Below are 19,067 nucleotides of genomic sequence, written 5' to 3' on the forward strand. Positions count from 1 at the left end.
CAGTTCACTTAAAAAAAAAAAAGCTAAGGTTTTTCCCTTTTCAGTGAAACAAACAAAAAAGTTGCCTTTTTTCCGCAGAGCATTTTAGGAAATGGCATGGGAAACACATTAACAGACCGAAGTTGAAATCACCTATTTTCCACGAAAAATGTCTTGATTTAAACTCTACTGGGTGATGGAGCTGAGTTTTTCCTTGCTGTATTATTTGTCTCTAACATTCGCTTTTCTTGCCATTGTATTTCTAATGTCCTCAGCTGTGAGTGGTTTTTGCTCTCTTTGCTTAGATACTTAATGTTTATTCGCATTCTTTATAGATACTAGAAAAAATTCCTGAGTTAAAATCTAGAGCTGGGAAAGCAGTAACTTCAAAGAAGGCCAACAAGCTAGTTAAAGCAACACCTTCCTTCAGTAAAAACATGTGGCCTGTTTCTAATCAAATTACCATATGCTCACTGAGTTGTCCCCTCTGCAAACTTTTCCTAATATTTTTCTGTAAATGATGTTAAGTTAAATGGCCCATAATTGCTTGTTCTATCTCATAGCCCTGTTTAGAATAATGCTGGGTAACACTTTCCAGACCTCAGGAATCTGATCTGTCAGCAGAGGACTTGTATAAATACCAGTTAGAGCTTCGCCCAGCGCCATCCCTGGACACTGGGGGTCTTGAAACGGTCCCTTCTTCCCCCCTAGCTGTTCTCAGCCCCTCGCACACGTCCCTGCCCTTAGCAGGAAAGTGGACCCTCCCTTGCCCGCGACCTGTCCCCTCCGGCTCTGCCAGAAGCACCCATCTCTCGCGTCCACATCCCTGCAGTGCTCTAATCCCACCCCTACGCCCCTGCTTTCCTTTGTTCCTCGTCTGGATGGTGGGGGCCAGGCGGAGACGGGGCAGACACAGCAGTGAAGGGCGAGCCCCTCTCTCTGCTCCGGGACCTGGAAGAGGAGAGGCCAGGCTCCTTATTCTGTAAGCGTCAACTTGCAGGCCCAGCGTTCTCTGCTTTTATAACTGCCCGAGCGCAACGGCGTGGAATGCTGTCACAATGCTTCCTCTTTTGTAGTTATTCTCTGAACTTCTTACTGCTTGTATTTTACAAATAGTTTATATCTCTGCGTCACTGTCCATGTGTTGTAAGCCTCCCTCTTCGGTTCCTCATACTAATCTTTCTATCCCTCCTTAATCACTCTGGCCTTTCCTGCCCTTTTCCTTCCTTGAACTCAACCGAGAGAACTGTAGTTTCAGTCTCTCCAGTTGAGTCTCAGCTATTCCACGGTGTGACCTCCGTGCTTCACAGGACGCCGCACAGAGCCCCCAGGGTGGGTGACATTCCTCCTAAAGCCTGGGCTCTTCCCTCGGCTCCTGTCCCCTCAAGAGCGTTTACGTCTAATGAAATAACAATTGTGTCCCGACCATAATGCCCCGACTTCCTCCTGTTTTTCCGTGAAGGGTTTATGATTAGATCCAGATTAGAACGACGCTATTAAACACTTAAATATCTTGGTGAATATACATAACTATATACCTCCCCTTATATTAAAAAAAAAATTTTTTTTAATTCTTTTTGTTTGCATCCAAAAATCTCCCTGGTAGCCTTAATGTAGATGCTTTCATTCCTTGTACCAATAGGGAATTCCTATAAAATCTGTACCTTTGTTCCAAAAAAGCTGAGCAGGTAATGACTACCCTCATTTGTAATCATAGTAATGACCTCTTGACATCTACAACATAAATTCCAACATCTTGGAAATGTGTTGTAGCCTCTGCAGCTACTTTCTTTAGGAAGGGCAGTCTGTTCCCGAGCTCAGCTGCTACCTGCAGGGGCTCTGGTCACTCACAGGAAAGAATTCCTCCCGGAGATGCGACCAGCCACTCCCTCTTCACTCATCTCCAGCCACTGGCATCTGTATTCCAGAATTCTAGGAATCCCTATTTGCTGTTTGTTTGTTTCTTAAATCAGCAGTGCTGTTTCCGTTCTATCCGGCCATAATTATCTCCAGAAATAACTGTGATTCAGAAACCTTTTCATGGAGGTTTCACAGATAACACTATCTGTGTGTCCTTCTTCCACTTGTTCTGCTCTGTGCGTCCGACAAGGCTCATAATTCCTTAGCAAGTCTGATTGTTTCTCCTAGCACAGCGTTCACGTGTGGACACTAGCTCTTCTGGGTCCCCCAGAGCTCCGTCCCTGTCTGTCTGCACCGGTCTTTCTCTTCCCTCGAGGCCTCCTCTGGCCTCGCTTCCACACCCCTGGCTCGGGGCAGACCGGTCTCTTCACTCACCGTCACACCTGCTGGCACAGTTGAGCGCTCACTTGGCTGCCGTGGTCGGAAGCCTCCGAGCTGCTCCCCGCAGCTGATGGTCTTGCTTCCTAACTCGGCAGCTCTGCTCGGCCTCCTGCACAATCACACCTGATGTGCTTGGCCTGCTGGCGAACACCCGGCTCCACTCAGCTGTTCAGAGCAGGCGCTGTACTTCATAGCCAGATCTGGTTCGTGCATTTTGTAACGCAGTCCTAGAGCAAGAAACGGGCCAGTGCCCAGGCACTAAAAGATTCTGCAGTTTTTAGGAGTCGTTACAGGAATCCTTTCGTGCATTCATCACATACACTTAAAATATAATTCTTATTTACCTTCAGCTTCTCAGGAGGTGTATCAGCACATACAGAGTATCCCTGTAGGGTTGAGGCCTTAGAGGTTTAATTCAGAAGGAATGTTTATTGAATCCCGACTGTGGAAGTGAGTCCTCGTAGCAGGTGGGGGAGGGAAGGCCCTCAGCCGGCAGTGAGTCTCCCCCAGGTGAGGGGACGGCTCGGCAGCCGCAGGCTGGGCCGAGGCAGGAGCAGTGGGGCGCTCACTGGACCAGGTGGTGGCGGCCAGAACAGTGACGGGCGCCAGGACGCTGCAGAGATGGAGAGCACAGGGTCAGGGGCCAGATCGGATGGTGACGCACAGGTGGCGGGACCCGGGGACAGGACTCCCTTCGCGGGGCAGGGGCCTCAGGGCCTCGGGGCGCTGGTGGCCTGGTGTGGAGGAAGGCGGTTGGGTTTGGGGCTACGTGTCCGTGAGGTGAGTTGAGGCCCTGAGAGGGGCGTTTGGGGCGGGGGGTCTGGAGCAGGAACTGGTCCCCGGCCAGGCAGGTTTGGGTGCAGGAGGTCAGTCTCAGAAACTCGGGCTGAGAACACTGGTTAAGAATTCATATATTAAGCATTTGTGTCCAAGAGCCTCGGGGCCGGACTAGAGTGTTCCCCACCTTCCATCGTGAGCCCCTGCCTTCGAGGCTCCTCAGAGGTTTCAGGGGCTGATGCCAGAGAGTTGACATGAACTGGAAGGTGATTCCTACCTCAGTTGAGGCAAACTGCATTTCAGGGATAAGCAGAGACCTAATTCCAAACTGATGTGCCCCGGAAGGCGGGATGCGGAGCGTTTTGGTTCGTAAGGCTGGAGGCGCGTCTGAGTATAAGCTGCTTTTATTACCGTCATCATTGTAACTGTCGCCGTCAGCAGCATCGTACAGGCCTGTGACGTCATTGGTTATCAGAAGACGTCCGACAGCCTCCGTCGAGCTCTTCAGGTCCTGATGTTTTCGTGGTTTTCGGTATGTCTTTGGTTTTGGCCCCGACCGTTTCGGGCAGAAAAGTCGTTTGCTCTTAGCGCGGCCGGCTCTGCTTGATCCTACACGGTGGAGCGGATGGCCCTGGTGAAGGTGAGGAGGTGGGCTTCCCCTCAGGTCCTGCGGACGCCTGTTCCCAGAGGCTGTCCCAGGCCCCGGGGTCCAGCACGTTCCGGGGCGACCCCGGAACTTCGGTACCGCCGACGGGCTGGAGACCAGCCGCCCTCCGGCACTTCCCTGCCCCCTCACCGTCCTCCCCGGCAGAAATCTTCCCGCGAACACCCGTCTCTGCGCTTGCTTCTCGGAGGCAGCTGGGCATCACTTTTACAGCTGAAAATCTGTGTTGGTTTCCCATTGCTGCTGCCACAGACGATCAGAAAGCGGCTGAAAACCGCACAAAGGCGTCATCTTGCGGTTCCAGAGGTTGGAAGCTGAACTGAGTGTCACGGCGCTGACAGAGCTGTGCTTTCGTGGAGAGGGCTCTGCTGGAAGAAGATACTGAATGAGGAGGAGGAAGAGTTGGAAGATTCTAGTTAACTGTCAGCTTAAAGCTTCAGACACGCCCTCGAAAAACACCGTGAACGTGCGCCTGGGCCGCCGCAGACAAGGTCCAGCCACACGTACGTCTGAGGCAGCGCCAGGCGAGGGCACGACCACAGTAGGATCTGGGGGAGATTTGTGGCTTAAAGAGAGACCCAGAGAGCGTTCCGGGTTGGGGGTGAAGCAGTGGCACCGCGGAGACGCGGTGCAAGGACCACACGGTCTCCCGGGGAGACGCCGGCCCCGTAGGGATGCTGGCGCCAGGGCCCCTCCCAGGCTCCCGCGCGGTGCGTCCTCCACTGCCTGAGCAGCGCTCGGCCCTCCTCCCCTCCCTTCACACCCTCTTCTTCCTGCATTTTGACCTCTTTTCCTTCTTTCCTGCTCTTGCTGTTGTGAGTCTCACAACCAACCAGGAGTCATCCTTAAGCCCTACAGAGCCCCTCTGCCTCTGAGATCACCCACCTGTCCTTTGACAGGTGCCTTCTGACCACTGACTGGTCACACTCTGAGGCGTCCCCCTAAGCAGTTCCGTTAAGTTAAACAAGGTTCTTGGTGGAGACTGACTCCTAAACAGTTCGCAGCTGTTGTGATTCACGGGCAATGTCGGGAACGGGGGAGGACCCTTGTCTCCTAAGACCGGGATTTGTTAATCTCATAAACATGGGTCCTTAGCAGTCGTTCCAGGAAGATCCATCTAAATACGCTGTTATTCATTTTTTTTTACATATTCTTCAACTTTATAATGAAGTGTCTCCCTATTTCTCAGGGATTTTTGCTGAGGATGAAGTTAATTCTATGCAGAGTGATACTAGACAGGCACGGTACCTTTTAAATTCAGATTGTTTCTATTCTTTTTGGAAAATAGGTCAGCAGAGGAGATGAGGCAACTGTGATCCTCTAAAGCCACAGCTGAACTTGGGGGAATATGTCGAGCTTTCTCCGAGGCATGTTAGGATGTTGAAGAGAAACATTCGATTTAGGTTTAGCTTTGGAAGCTTAGGCTTGCAGTGTCTTCCTCTTTGCACCCCTATTTTGGTGAAAATTTCAGTCAAGTGTATTGAAGTGGGCTTTGGACATGCTGTCCAACACAGGTATCCCAAATACACTTTTTATTACCCTTACGTTTCCCAGATGAGCAGGACTGGCCTGACTGAGGGTGGCTCTCTTGCTAAAAATGTTAACTGACAGTGACAGTGTGAAGAAATCAGAATTCTAACGGCTTGTGGAGCAGATCAATAGGAAAAACAAAAGAGAATGTAGGTCAGAACAGTTGTGATTTTCCTATGAGGTCCTTGTGCCGAGTGCCACCCGCTGAGGTGAGAGAGGAGCCGTTTTCACAGTCTGGCTCATCCGTGGACGTGGCGTGCACGCCCGTGGACGTGGGGCCTGTTCTGAGGCCCGTGGACGTGGCGTGCGTGCCCGTGGACGTGGGGCCTGTTCTGAGGCCCGTGGACGTGGCATGCGTGCCCGTGGACGTGGGGCCTGTTCTGGGGCCCATAGATGTGGCGTGCATGCCCATGGATGTGGTCCGTCCTCGGGTTGGTGAATATGACATACTCTTTCTGTGCACCAGCCCCTCCCAGCTGCCCTACAGGTGGGGTGGCTGCTGCTCCCTTGGCACCATCTCTTCCCCCGGCTGCTCAGGGAGGCCGAGCAGCCAGGGGTGGGGACAGAAACAAACAGCCCTGGGGTGGGCAGCGAGAACCTGGCCCGGTCACTGCGTGGTGCTGGGCGACCACACCCCCGCCCCGAGGGAGTGAGGACAGCTCAGCACCCACTGGAGTGAAACCAGGATGGCCTGTCCCATCAGGACAGCGGTGGCCAAGGCCACGGGGCTAACTCTTGGTTTCTTTAACATATTTACCGAAAGGCTGGCACTTCCCTCCTGACATCGGGTTTGTCTGGTTAAACATGAAACAAAGCCTTTGCCTGTCCAGTGAGAGCGTCCACCGAGGTCACATTTCTTCCCATCCAGCTGCCTCACGTCCGAGTCTGGATCCTACATCGTCTGTGTTCACAGCTTCATCGCTCTGGGGCAAACGCAGACCCCACGGCCGTGGCTTTCGGCTTTCTTCAGCAGGGACAGCTTTGCACACCTGCTTAGGTTGACGCCAGTCTTCCTGACTCAGGCGCCCCGCTCCTCGCCTGCCCTCCCGGACCCTGGCTAAGTAACATTTAGGTTGTTCTGTCCCCAACCTCTGCTGAAATCCAAACCAAACCATCCACGGCCTACTAGAAATACTCTCCTTTCCTTGTCTGCGTTTTCCATGACGCTGCTCTATATTTTCAAGTAATTCAACCTCTTTTCTGTCTTCCTTCCTCATCTTTATAATTTTTCCAGGCAGCTGGACTTCATTTCTGATACCCTTATGCTTTCTGGTCGGTATCCCAGGCTCAAAAGTGTGTATTTATTTTAAACGTGAGTCGACGATATCATTATTTCTCCTGCATCTTCTGTCTGTGTGACATTTTGTGCCCTGACCATCACGTGGACAGTAGGTCAGGGTGTGGTTTTTGCAGGTATTGTTCATGTAAACCACTGGCAGTGGTTTTAGTTTATTCATCAAAAGGAAACAGCGAGGGGGAACCCTGGGGTCAGGTACGTAGGCGTTAAGATAGAAGGCGGCGTTCGAAAGGGGCGCCTTCGGCTTCATCTTCACGTTCCCCTGACTCAGCGTCCGTTTCCCCGTCTTCTGAATGAGGATGACTGTGCTAAACTACACAAGAGTACTGGGAAGGGAACTCAGCGTGTGTGAAGCAGCCTGAGATCTCACGATCAAAGATACCGTATTAGTGTCAAGTGCTGCAATTTTTATCAAGGGAAGCTCCTCAGACCGGCCTCTGGATTCACCCGCCTGCGTCCGCCGGGATCCCCGAGCCTCTCCCCTCTTGGAGGTGCCTGTCTCGGTCCTAGAGTCCGTTTCTGGGTGTCGGAGAGAATCAGAGGACACATGTCAGGTGTCCGCCGGCACCTCAGGTGGGCAGGGACAGGCGCAGGTTTGCAGGGCACCTGCTGTGGGTGGCGGACGCCTGCCGGCTGGCACATCCTACCACCCTGGACACCGCACAGAGTCCCGCTGAAGAACTTTCCAGCTTCCCCAAGGCACCTAAGGGGTGGAGACCGGGGTGCGTTGGTGGCCAAAGTCTCGGGTGAAGACAGACCCAATGCACAGAGATAAGCGAGGTGGACTGAGTTTGTGAAAATTGCGAGGAATACCCCCAAACGTGCAGGCTGTGTATGGGGCGGGTTCAGTGCAAGCAGTGGCCGAATGGTTTTCTCCACTTACTTCCCAGCGATGCTCTCCTTTCGGGATAAAGGTCAGCGCCGTCGTGGGTGTGCGAGTGTCCATGTATCGTTAGAGAAGTGGCCGGAGACCACGTAACAGTGAGGTCTGTGCTCAGGCAAGAGTGGCAGGCGTGCGCGGCTGGGGGCCGCCTGGCCTGCAGGGCTCAGGCCGGGTGCCCTGTAGTCTCCAGAAGGCTGCTCAGAAGTTCACTGTCTGCGAGAGCTCATCTCAGAGCAGCTGCAAGTGGTCTGGGGGCTCTGGACCTGCAGGGACGGGGCAGCCGCGTGCCTGGTCTGCACTCGGAGGCTGTGTCCTTCATGCCCGCTTTTGGTTTCAGCCCCGTGGAGAAGCACATGGAAGCTGATTCTCCCCAGGGGAAAAATGCTCGAATACATCATTTTTTAAATGTAATTTTAGGGAAGCATCGATCCTTTCCAGTCTTCATGCTGAGAAAGTCAAACTGAACGGCCCAGTCTGCCCTTTCCTCTCTGCTCCCAAGTTTTCGCTCGGCTCCGGTATTCTTTATAGGGTTTTCTTTTCTAAACGCCCATTTTGAGTGATTAGAACTTTGTACAAACTGATGATGTGCAGCCGTCCCCTCACGCATCTGTAGCTAAGCCCCCCGCAAATTCAGTGGGCGCTTTGGAAAAGCGAGACGGCTTTCCCTACCCCACAGACCATGGAGAGCTCTCACCCGCCAGGGAGGAGATTCGTAGGACCCACACACTGAACTCGGCAACTTCAAAAGATCATTTACCAATTAAAGTTAAATTGACAGTGGAAGTTTGAAAGTCAAGGTTCTGTGCCCAGATAGCCTTGGCCTTCCGACCCATCCTCAAGAAGCTGTGGGTCAACGTGGGCCGTGTCTGTGCCGTCGTACGTTTTGGATGCTTGGTGGTGGATGCTCAGTTCTCTGGTGGCTGAAGGTCTGTGGGACCACGACCCGTGGATTCCGTGCAGGGTGCAGAGTACATGGCCATGGAGTGTCTGATGGCTGAGCGAGGGAACCCCACAGATAGACACAGAGGAGGAATTCAAGCGTCAGCTCGCCGCTTCAGGGATTGGATCAATCAGTTTGATGGACTGCCTCTCCCAGGTTGGTGATGTGTCTGCTGTGGTCTCAGCCGTGATGTGGACCAGCTTGTCAGGCCTGTGCACGCAGATGTCTCTCCCTGCCTTGCGGGAGGAGCGGGGTATCCGCAGGGTTTAGAGACAAAGTCAACTTGAAGGCGAGGAGGTGAGAGCCCGGCCGCTGCAGGGACGCGTTGACAGGCGGTGAGTCCTGGGGTACCTGCCGCTGGGCACGGGCTCAGACTCTGGGGACTCAGGCAACGTAAAAACGATCTTTTAAGATCGGAAGTCATTTACCTTGTGAGCTTGTATGGGTTTTAGGTTATTGTTTTATGCACGCAGGTAAGTTTCCTGACTCTTTCCAGGGATAATTCCACGGTAGAGCCGGAAGCTGTTGTGTTTTGTGCCATCTCACTCTGGAGGGCCTGGCCCCCGTCGAGCTGGGCAGCTTTCAGCGAAAGACCACTTCCGCTGAGAGGAGCTACTTTTTCCTTCCCCCCAGACTCCGAACCCTCTGTCCCAGCTCTAAAGCCTGGTTACAGCACAGATTCCTGATCAGTCCCTCCTTCTCCTTTTTCCTCTGATGGAAGCAGCATCTCAAGCCTCTGCGAGGGCAGCTTATGGGGGCGGGGGGGGTGGGGTGGGGGTGGGATCAGAGGACACAGACCCAACCATCCGCTGCAGGGCTGAGCCTGTGAGCCACGTACGGGCCGCCCAGGGGTCGCGGTGGCCCTGCTGGAGCGCATCGCCCACCCTGTCACCTGTCCTTTCTGGGAGGGGCTGGCCCACGTTGTAGTTACCTTGTAGACAAGTCTTTCTGAGCAGACCTGCTGGTCCTCCCAGCTGTGAGATGCAGCCCAGGAGGACGAAAGTGCCGTGGCCTCTTGCTTTCTCGGGTACCCGGGCTCTTCCCTGGGCTCCAGGGATGTTCTCAAGGCCCCACCTGGCCGTCCGGTCCTTCTTCAGCGTGCCCTCGGGATTCTTAGAGTAGTTACTAGATTTAACTGAAAAGGAGTGTTCTAGCGGGGTTTACAGCAGGCATAGTTTGAGGGAAAACCAAGCCTTCTTTTCCCACAGTCGGAGCCACTGTATCACCCTTATCGGATGCCGTGGGGCTTCCTCCCCGTGGAGAACGGTCTTTACACCTAAACTGCCTCACTGTTAATGTCACACTTCACTTGGGCTCTGCCCACCCTGCGCCCTGTCGCTGTTTGGACCACAGGGGTCCCCACTGCAGGCCCCCTTCCCAGACTCCCCCTCTCACCTGCCTTTCCTTCTCGGAGCAGCCTGGACTCTCGCTGGGACCACCCGGCGTCTGCAGCTACAGGCTTCCCGGCCCAGCGGCTCACGAGATGCCACCTCTGCTCCCATGCGTGCAGGCCTGGTGGGCCAGTGGCTCATGGCCGTGGCCTCCAGGCCTGACGGGTGAGCACCGGGCCTTCCCCCTAGGTGCTTCTGGACAGTTCCTCACTGTGCCATTAAAAGCGGATGAGAATGGATTTGTTTATTCTCACTTTAATTGCTTATACATTTCCTGATTCCAGGAAATGTTTAAGACGTTTATTTACCTGTGTGAGTAGGGAGGGTGCGGCCTGTCTTATGATGTCCTCAGTGCAGTAATGGATTTTCCTCCCAGAAAGCAGGTTTTAAGTGATATGGGGGACCAGCCCTGACCAACCAAAGCCTGTTTTCCCAGTAACACATCTAAAATGCGAATCAAAATACTTTAGCCACACCTCGCGACTGCAGGTAGAGTTGTTTCTCGGTGGAGGTGCACGTTCTGAGTCCCAGATCCGGGCGCTTCGAGCGGGCAGTGGGGAAGGGCAGAGGCAGCCTTGCGTGGCTGGCGTGCGGTGCCTCCTGTGAGGCCGGGAAGAGAGGCCCCAGGAAGCTGTCTGCTCCTGACTCCTCTCGGCTACGTGTCCTCAAGCATCTTCCCCCGATTTTGACACCCAGAATCCTTGACGGAGCAGGTGGGCAGGAAGACAGGTGCTTTTTAAGATCACAGTCTGTTCAGCCCGTGTTTTAGCCTCGAAACCTTATGACCGGGCTTTGCTTTCTTCAAGTCACGTAAAAGCATGGCTAGCAGAGATGTGGTTCTGGTGGCACATGGGGATGTACTTTTAATTCCTTCTCTTCCCAACCAATAATAATATTGAAATTTTGGGTAAACAACATTTGAGAGGTACTGAAACTTGAGATTCACTTAACTGCTAAAATACTACTCTCTTATCCACAAACCACCAGTTATAAATGTTTCCATGCCCAGTTCAGTTGACAGCAAGAGACTTTGGAAGGTTATGAGCCAGGAACTAGTAAGAGATGCCAAATGCCTTCTCGCCCTCCCTGAGCTACGGACCTGAGCGTTTGCCTCTAACGTTACGTTCTCAGGCTTCAGAGACTGTGGACCCCAGCGTCCAGTTGTGCAGGACAGTTGTGCACAAAGCTTCAAGTGGACGCAACACAATGGAGCCGTGGAAGGCTGCCTTCATTCAGACCGTGGGATAACCAAGGACAAAGTTTGAGCTGAAATGCCGCGTGGAGAAAGCAGGACTGAAAAACGTACAATCAGGATGATCGCAGCCACACAGGTGAGAGAGCAGCGGCTGGAAGTCCCAGGCTCGTGCAGCCCAGAGGTTGACCTCGGCTGTGCTCTGATGCTCGGCCTGCAGGGGGCTTCCCCCAGTGTTCGCTGATGGGATTCTTCACCTGAAAGGGGGACAAAAGGAGCACGATTGCCACAGACCTCAGAGGAGAGAGGCCAGTGTTCCCACGGGGCCTCCAGTGAGAACGAGGGGTGGGGAGCCTGGGTGTCAGAGCTGAACTTGGCCCCTTGGCAAATGTGTCCCCTTGTTAGAGTCGAGAGCCATGTCTGGTCTCGCGGTCATGTCTGCCGAGTGCTGTCACCGCGGCAGACGGATGACAGGTGATCAGCGCGGTCGACGGGGCCTTAGGAAGTCAGGTGCAGCGACATCCAGAAACCCATCTCTTGTGTGGGATGACCGTGGGCTTAAACGCATCTGTACAAGAAGCCTGTGTCAACGGTGAAGAAAAGGAGGAGAGAACTGTGATACTTCGAGTCCTTAACGTGGATCTGAAAACCAGGCTCCGGAGCAGACCCGACCCCACAGCACTGCCCGTGGGGAAGCCCCGGCGCTCGGCTGTCTGACAGAGTCAGGCCGGGCTCCTCTAGCGGACGCAATCTGGGCTTGTGTTGGTCACTGCTGAGAAACGGCTGTGACCACGCGGACCGTGGCAGCTTTCTCCAGAATCTCCCCGGTCCCATGTGGGGTCCGGTTCCCGTGACGCCCAGAGAGCCGTGTCCAGGAAGAAGGGCCTGTCGCGCCCCACATCAGCGTCTGGACACCTGAGGTCGCATAACATCACATCCCACGAAAAGGCAAACTCCTATGTTGGGAATCCGCTTTTAGCCACTTTGGAAGAACTGTTTCTCTTTGAATCGGAACACATTTTGCCGCAAATACAGTTATTTGTCATGCCCGTCACCAGCAAGCAAAAATAATTCACTTTAAGGAATTTACTTTAAGCTTACAGAAAAGGAAGAAACATTTATAGAGATATGGAAAGGAAGACATTTATTTATCAATAAACTTATTCGTTACTTATAATTAGTATTTATATATAATTTTAAAATGAGAAGACTTCTGCCCAGCCCCTTAGCTTTGATGGCCTAATGTAAGAAAATAGAATGGAATAAATTATTCTATTTTTAGTTTTTTCATCACAAAGGACGTATGAGAAAATGACATGTGATTCATTCCTCCTAAATTTGAATACTTATCCTTAAATTGCACAAGCCTGTCTTTAGGTTTGGAAGTCACCTCAGTGCCGGGGGACGCTGCAGCCAGCACTGCTGTTTGGGCCTGAGAGGCTGGAGGGCGGGACTGCCCTCCCGTGTACGTCATCCTCCGTGGGACGGAAACGCCGAGACATTCAAAACGAAAGGAGGCTCACCCGTGCTTTTGAATAACAGACACAATCTATGTGAAGAACCGGGTGCGTTGGGTAATTCTAACCCGGAGCGTGGCTTAGTTCACCCTTTTGGATAGAACGATGGACCCGCTGTCCAGGATGGGGAGAGGGGGGAGTGGGGGGACAAGGAAGGGGACAGTGAGTGTGGGGACGGGTGTCGCAGTTGCTGCCCCGTCGGTGCCGTGGAGTTTCCCGAGGCGGGCACCCCCGGGCCCCTCCCGCGTGCGCCCTACCTGTGCAGGGTCGCGGCCGGTTTTCCTGGCGTGTACTTGGCTGTTCAGACTTCTGGATAGGAGAAGGTGAGGCCGACCCCTCTCCTTGCCTCCTGTCACTGCGTCTCAGTCATCTTCTAAAGTACAGAAATGGTCTCAGATTTCAGACAGGGCTGGGATGGAGTTTTGTGTCCAGGACACGTAGGTGCCTGGAGTCCAGTGACCACAGGTGGACAGGAGGGGCCGCGGCGAGTTTCCCGCCAGCACCTCTGCCTGCCATGCCAAGTGTTCGTCACACAGAGGAGCCCAGATCTGCAGAGCACCGAGCAGAGATGCTGCTGTCCTGTGATGCTGCAGGCTTCCTCCTTGAATCAGTGCCCCTGATACAGAGTGTCTTTAACTCAGCCTTTCCTAGCCACACATGAGAATTAAAAATGTGCTGCAGGGTCCTTCCTGTGCAGCTTCTGACTCTGTTCAGAGTGTGTAGGAGCCAAACGCTTGTAGATTTGCACCCCGCTCCGAGGCACAGACGAATAATTGGTAGTTTCTGAGGCTTACTCCAGACTCCCCCCCCTCCATGCCCCCTACCCCCCGCCAACCCTGGAGCTGTTAGTGACACTGGGACCTCCGTTTGCTCTGAACATCCAATTTTTAGTTTTCAATTTTCTTCTGATGACTTTTCTGAATATATGAAAAAGAAATGAAAGGATTGCTGATTTTTTCCAGCAAACAGAGCAATTAAATTCAGAATAAAAATAAAACCTTTCAAGAGTAGTTGAGAATAAAAGTGAGAAGTTTTCTTACATAATGAAAGAAATGTCCTATTCAGATAAATCAGTAGAGCATGGGTGACGTTTCCTTAAAGAAATACTCTCTTTCCTGCACTTCTGTACATGGTAAAACTTCTGCCACATTGTCAAATACAAAGTATTTCAAATTAAACGCTAGCTTCCCAAGGAGAGTCTTGAAGAGATGGACAAAATAGATAAACCAGGAGATCCAGTTTCGGGGGAAGTTTATACATTTGATGGCCTCCCTTGTAGAAAAGCACACAAAAGGATCTAACTTTGGGTCGGTTTTCCATCAGCAGAGGACCCTGTGCTGAAGCTGCGTTGCCCCCAGTCTGTGTAGCAGACAGAATGGGGTCTCCTGAACGCATCCCTGTACCAGTCCTGGGACCTGTGGCGGCAAAGGCACTTTGAAGGTGATCGAGTTCAGGGTTGTGAGACAGGAGGTGCCCCTGGACCTCCAGGTGGGCCCCAACTGTCATCACGAGGGACCTGAAGAGGGAGGCGGTGGGTCCCCGTGATGTGAGGAAGGGCCAGCAACCCGGGAACGCGGGCGGCTCCAGAAGCTGGAAACGGCGGGGACGCCGTCTGAGGCCTCCGGGAGCAGCCGGCCCCGCGCCCGGGAGCCCTGAGGGGGCCCGTGGGCTGCGTGGAGCCAGGCCTCGGGGCGGGGGGGGGGGGGGGGGGGTTGTTCTGCGGCCCCGGCCCCGCGCCCCGGAACCCTGAGGGGGCCCGCGGGCTGCGTGGAGCCCAGCCTCTGGGGGGGTTGTTCTGCGGCCCCTCCAGCCCACCTCCCAGCTCCAGCCCTTCCCGGAGACCCTCCCGGCTGCCCCGGGCCCTCCCTGGGTCCTTTCACCCCATGCCTCTGGTGTCCTGTCCTTTCCCCTGCTCCCATTTGCTTTATTTTTCTTTCCATTCTTAAAACGTAAATTCCCGAGCCCGTTTTTCCGGCCTGATACACAGTCTCCTGTTCGTTTCTTCCCCGGCTGATTCCTCGATGGAGGTGTCCATCCTTCTCTCACCAACACAGCCTGGGTGTGTGCTTTTTAGTAACACGTGGAGGTTAAGTTAGAGTTGGTGGAGCCTGTGGAGCACATGGGATTAACGGTTTTAAAGGCCCTGCCGCTGAGCTGCACACGCGGTTTTGTGTGAAAATGGAGGTTGGGAGTCGTCACCCTCCGTGTCCGCAGCTGTGATGGGTGTGTGCCCGCGATTCCCAGTGGCTCTTGGAATTTCCCTTTGGCCAGGTGACAAGACAGCTTTCACCATCCTGAGGAGTAACCTCTCCAGCTCTTCCTGAGGAAATAGGCACCCCTGCAGTGGAGGAAACCGGGGCCCCTCCCCGCGTCCCCAGGCCACGCCCACGTGGCCCGGGCCTGGAGTGCAGCCCCTGCCCTTCCGCCGCCGCGCGTGCGCGCTGGTGGCACCTCCTCATCCATCTGGAGCCATCCGCTGGCCTCAGAGCAGCAGTCCTGAGTCTGCTCACCTCCCGACCATCAGGAGGTCGGTGATTTTGTGCACTTTTCTAATGAGCCAGGTCCCAGAGGTAAAAGAAGCCACCACAAAATACTCAGCTCTTTCTGGAAACCGCAGAGAGCCTCTGCTGAACTTGCTTGCAGGGAGGGGGCCCTGCTGACGCATGCACAGGCGGGGGGCATCTTGGGGAAGCGAGTCTGCACCGAGGCGATCTGAGTTCTGACTGCCCAGGGGTTGCCCACCCGCTCCAGTGACTGCACACGCGTGTCTGGTGCAGACCCTGCAGTGCCCGTACGTGTGTGCGCACACATGCAGACACAGAGCTGCAGAACACGGTTTCCTAGGTCCAGGCGCCGGCCAGGGCTCTGAGGTCCCGGGAGGCTGCCGTGACTGGAGCCATGCCCGGAGCACCAGCTGGGGAGGGGGGAGCTGGGCTCTGGTGCACTGGGCCCGGGAGGAGCTTCTCTCCTGCACCCTTTCTTTTTTCGAGCGTAAATAGGATTCACGTGTGGCCATGGAAGGTGTGACACATGTGAACTGCTCCTGAAGACGCCCTTCTTTTCAGTGTGTTACTTTTTGGAGACGGGGGTCGCAGTGCTTTCCCAGGTCACCTTGCGTCATCAGAAGTGGACGTAAGTGATAACTTACGAGAGAGGAGCTCTCTCTGGGGAGCCTTCCCGTTTTCGTCTTACTCGGCATCTCGTCTGCCACCTACTTACCGTCTAGACCAGAGGTCCTCAAACTTGCTGGCACATCAGAAGCACACAGAGGGCTTGTTAAAACCCAGATTCCTGGGCCTCGTCCCCAAAGTGTGACGCACCAGCTCTGGCCTGGGGTCTCCACCCTTGTTTCTCTAACATGTTCGTAGGTGCTACTGGTGCAGTTCGTCTGGGGACCACACTTTGAGAACCACTGGCTAGAGTGCAGCGCTCAGAGGTCCCGGTTGTTGCACTGTTTTGTGTTTGGGAATAACTTATAAGAAGTCGGTTTTAGGTTTTCTGTTTTATTCCTAGTTGAGTCGGACTGATAGGGTGACCAGCCATCCTAGTTGGTGCAGAACTGAGGGGGTTCTTGTAATGCTGAACAGGGAACATTCTGGGGAGACTGGGGGGACCTAGCCGCCTCGGACATTGACTCGGCTTCCCAGGACGCGTCCAGAGTGGCTCCGGTACGTCCTTCCAGAGGAAGGGCTGTGCATGGCGCTACCCTATGTTTCTGGGCTGCATGGGAGAAGCAGGGGCTCTTGGGACTTGAGTGATACCTGCCTGCAAAGCTCAGCCTCTTATCTTCTGAAATAGGGAACATAATTGAGACGTTCGTATTAAAAACATCCCACTGCTGGGCCGGGATTTTAGCAGTCTCTGCATTAACACATCTGCGATTTGGGGGAGAATATTACTGATGTGAGGTCCCAAAGGGAGTTATGTTCTGTTCTATTTCAAAAAACCTTCGTGGGTTCAGCATTTTTGTGCGAGGCGCAGAGATCCGTTGGTGTCGGAGGTAACTCCCTGTGGTAGTCGTAGCCTGTAGCAGAAGCGAGGCTGCCACACAGCGGCCCACCTTCCTGCTCTTCTCCCAGGGACTGGCAGTCCTCTGGAGGCTTCGTGGTCGCTACCGCTGTCCTTCACAGTGAGTGACCGACTCCTCACTTTTACCTTCAGGAAAAGTTTGGGGGTTTTGGGTTTTTTAAAATAAATTTATTTATTTGTGGCTGTGTTGGGTCTTCTTTGCTGCGCACGGGCTTTCTCTAGTTGCGGCGAGCGGGGGCTACTCTTTGTTGCAGTGCGCAGGCTTCTCATTGCGGTGGCCTTCTCTTGTTGCGGAGCATGGGCTCTAGGCGTGCGGGCTTCAGTGGGTTGTGGCACGTGGGCTCAGCAGTTGTGGCTCGCGGGCTCTAGAGTGCAGACTCAGTAGTTGTGGTGCGCAGGCTCTAGAGCGCAGGCTCAGTAGTTGTGGCGCACGGGCTTAGTTGCTCCACGGCATATGGGATCTTCCCGGACCAGGGCTCGAACCCGTGTCCCCTGCATTGGCAGGGTGATTCTTAACCACTGTGCCACCAGGGAAGTCCAGTTTTGGGGTTTTTAATTTATTCATAGAAAGAAGTGTGCATCTTTCTATGGACAGAAGTAACAAGGGAACCAAAAGAAGTGGTGCCCCCGAGTGGATCCTCCCTGCAAGGTGATTAAAGGGGCGTCCTCTAATCCAGCAGCTTCAACACTTGTGCTCACCAAGCACAGCCTGTGTCTTTAACACACTCAAACTAAGTGGGAATCTACAGAGGCAATAGATGTTTTTCATTTGAACGGATGTATGTTCTAATTTAAAAGCTGGTTTACTGCCACAGGTAAATAATCTTCAGGCTTTTTCTGAGTCTATGTAACATCTGTGGCATAGTTGCTCACTCACTGGGCTGTGGGCGGATGAGACATTTCACCCTGCCCACGCTCACTGACCCTGTCTCCACTGCTGTCCGTCTCTACACCTGGCTCCCTCCCTCGGCCCCTGGGGACACCTGTGTGCCGACACACCCATGCACACGTACACAGGGCTGACGTGCCAGCAGGGAAACACATAATGTAGTAAGATGGATTTATTTCAAACAAGCATATCAGGTAGAAAATAACAAAAACCCAGCACCACCGTTTACCAGCTGTGTGACCTTGGACGTGCCACTGACCTCTCTGAGCCTCAGTTTCCTCACAGTGCAGACTGTAAGGCCGCCCTCTTAGTGTTGTTGGGTCAATGCAGCAATGGCAGGTAGTAGGTACCAGTAACTGACACTGCACTAACTAAGTGATTTTTAACACGCATTTTGTAAAACTTTAACAACTCTAATATTGAGATCCAGATGACTGTATGTGACCCTAAGAACATTAAGTGTCTTTCAGTTTTATTTAAATTTAATTTTTTGTTAAAATTTTAACAATCTTAAAATGATTTTTTAACACTTAAAATTTAATTTGAACATTTAAGACACTATGTCATAGCTTAATGGGCAGGTTTTCCTTTCTCGGGATGTATGGCGCCTCTTACAGCCAGCGGCCCCTTAGAATCAGTGAAACAGGGTAATTGTCGTCATTCTGCGTTTTCAGGTCATCACGCACACTTACTTATTTTCATGATCCCGTCCTTGTTTCCCGGACATTTCTGGTGGCCCGTGGCCTTCTTGCTAGTACATTTGGGAGAGCAATGAGTAGAGCACAGGCTTGGGCTTCAGACGAGCTGGCTTTCAGCTCTCCCTCGTCCGCTAACCAGCTACATTGCTCGGGCAAGTCTCGGCTTCTTTATACTTAAAAGGGGAACCATAGTATTTACTGTGTAAAGTTGTTACAAAGATTAAAATGAGATCGTGGACATAAACACAGCCCACTTGTGGGGCACGTAGTACCTGCTCAGTTAATGATGAATGGGGAAGCCAACCATGGCTGTGCTTGCTGCTGACAGAAACCTTATCCACCGCAATTTTATGTGATTTTCTCTGAAGCGGTCAAAAGCCATCCAGAGCCACCCTTGTCCAGCTGATGGCCATGCCAAGTGGTAATACAACTAGGCATGGGGGGTGCCCACATCCGGACCAGATGGAGCAACAGGGACCAGACTTTCCCTCCTGTCCAGAACAAGCAAAACAAAAACACAAAACATGGGAAAATGGTTCTCGGGGCACCAGACGTCAGGCAGCAAGGACACTGCCCCGAGGAACGGGAAACAAGTGAAGTGAGCCCCTTACGTGCCGGGCTCACTGCCCTGCGAGGTCTTCCAAGACACAGCAATGGGACAGGGTCGGTAGAGGCCGGCGGACTCCCTGGGTCTCGAGGACAGAGAGAAGAACTCAGGGAGGCCGGCCGGCAGGAGGACTCAGGACAGAGCTGCTCAGACGGCCCCCGGCATGTGCAGGGGAGAACTGACCAGCACACGCGTGTGAGGAAACGACCCAAGGCTGGGAAGAACCACCCAAAAGGGTTGGCGCACCAGGCGTTGACACGGGGCCAGGCACAGAGCCTGCTGCCTCCAGCCGGGCTGGAATAGGGCACTGTCCACAGGCGTTTGCTGGAGTGTCCGACGGTCTTGCCTCTGTAGTGGGGATTTATTGGTCCTG

At 53.4% G+C, this 19,067-nt stretch overlaps 1 protein-coding gene across 3 annotated transcripts in view; it reads left to right on the forward strand.

Annotated features, from left to right (window-relative positions):
- The window catches only part of GMDS (GDP-mannose 4,6-dehydratase), a 479,365-nt gene that overhangs the window by 415,917 nt on the left and 44,381 nt on the right, over window positions 1-19,067 (forward strand). The gene's annotated exons all lie outside the window — the stretch shown is intronic.

Source organism: Phocoena sinus, chromosome 11 (genome assembly GCF_008692025.1).
Source record: "Phocoena sinus isolate mPhoSin1 chromosome 11, mPhoSin1.pri, whole genome shotgun sequence".
Classification (NCBI taxonomy): Eukaryota; Metazoa; Chordata; class Mammalia; order Artiodactyla; family Phocoenidae; genus Phocoena; species Phocoena sinus.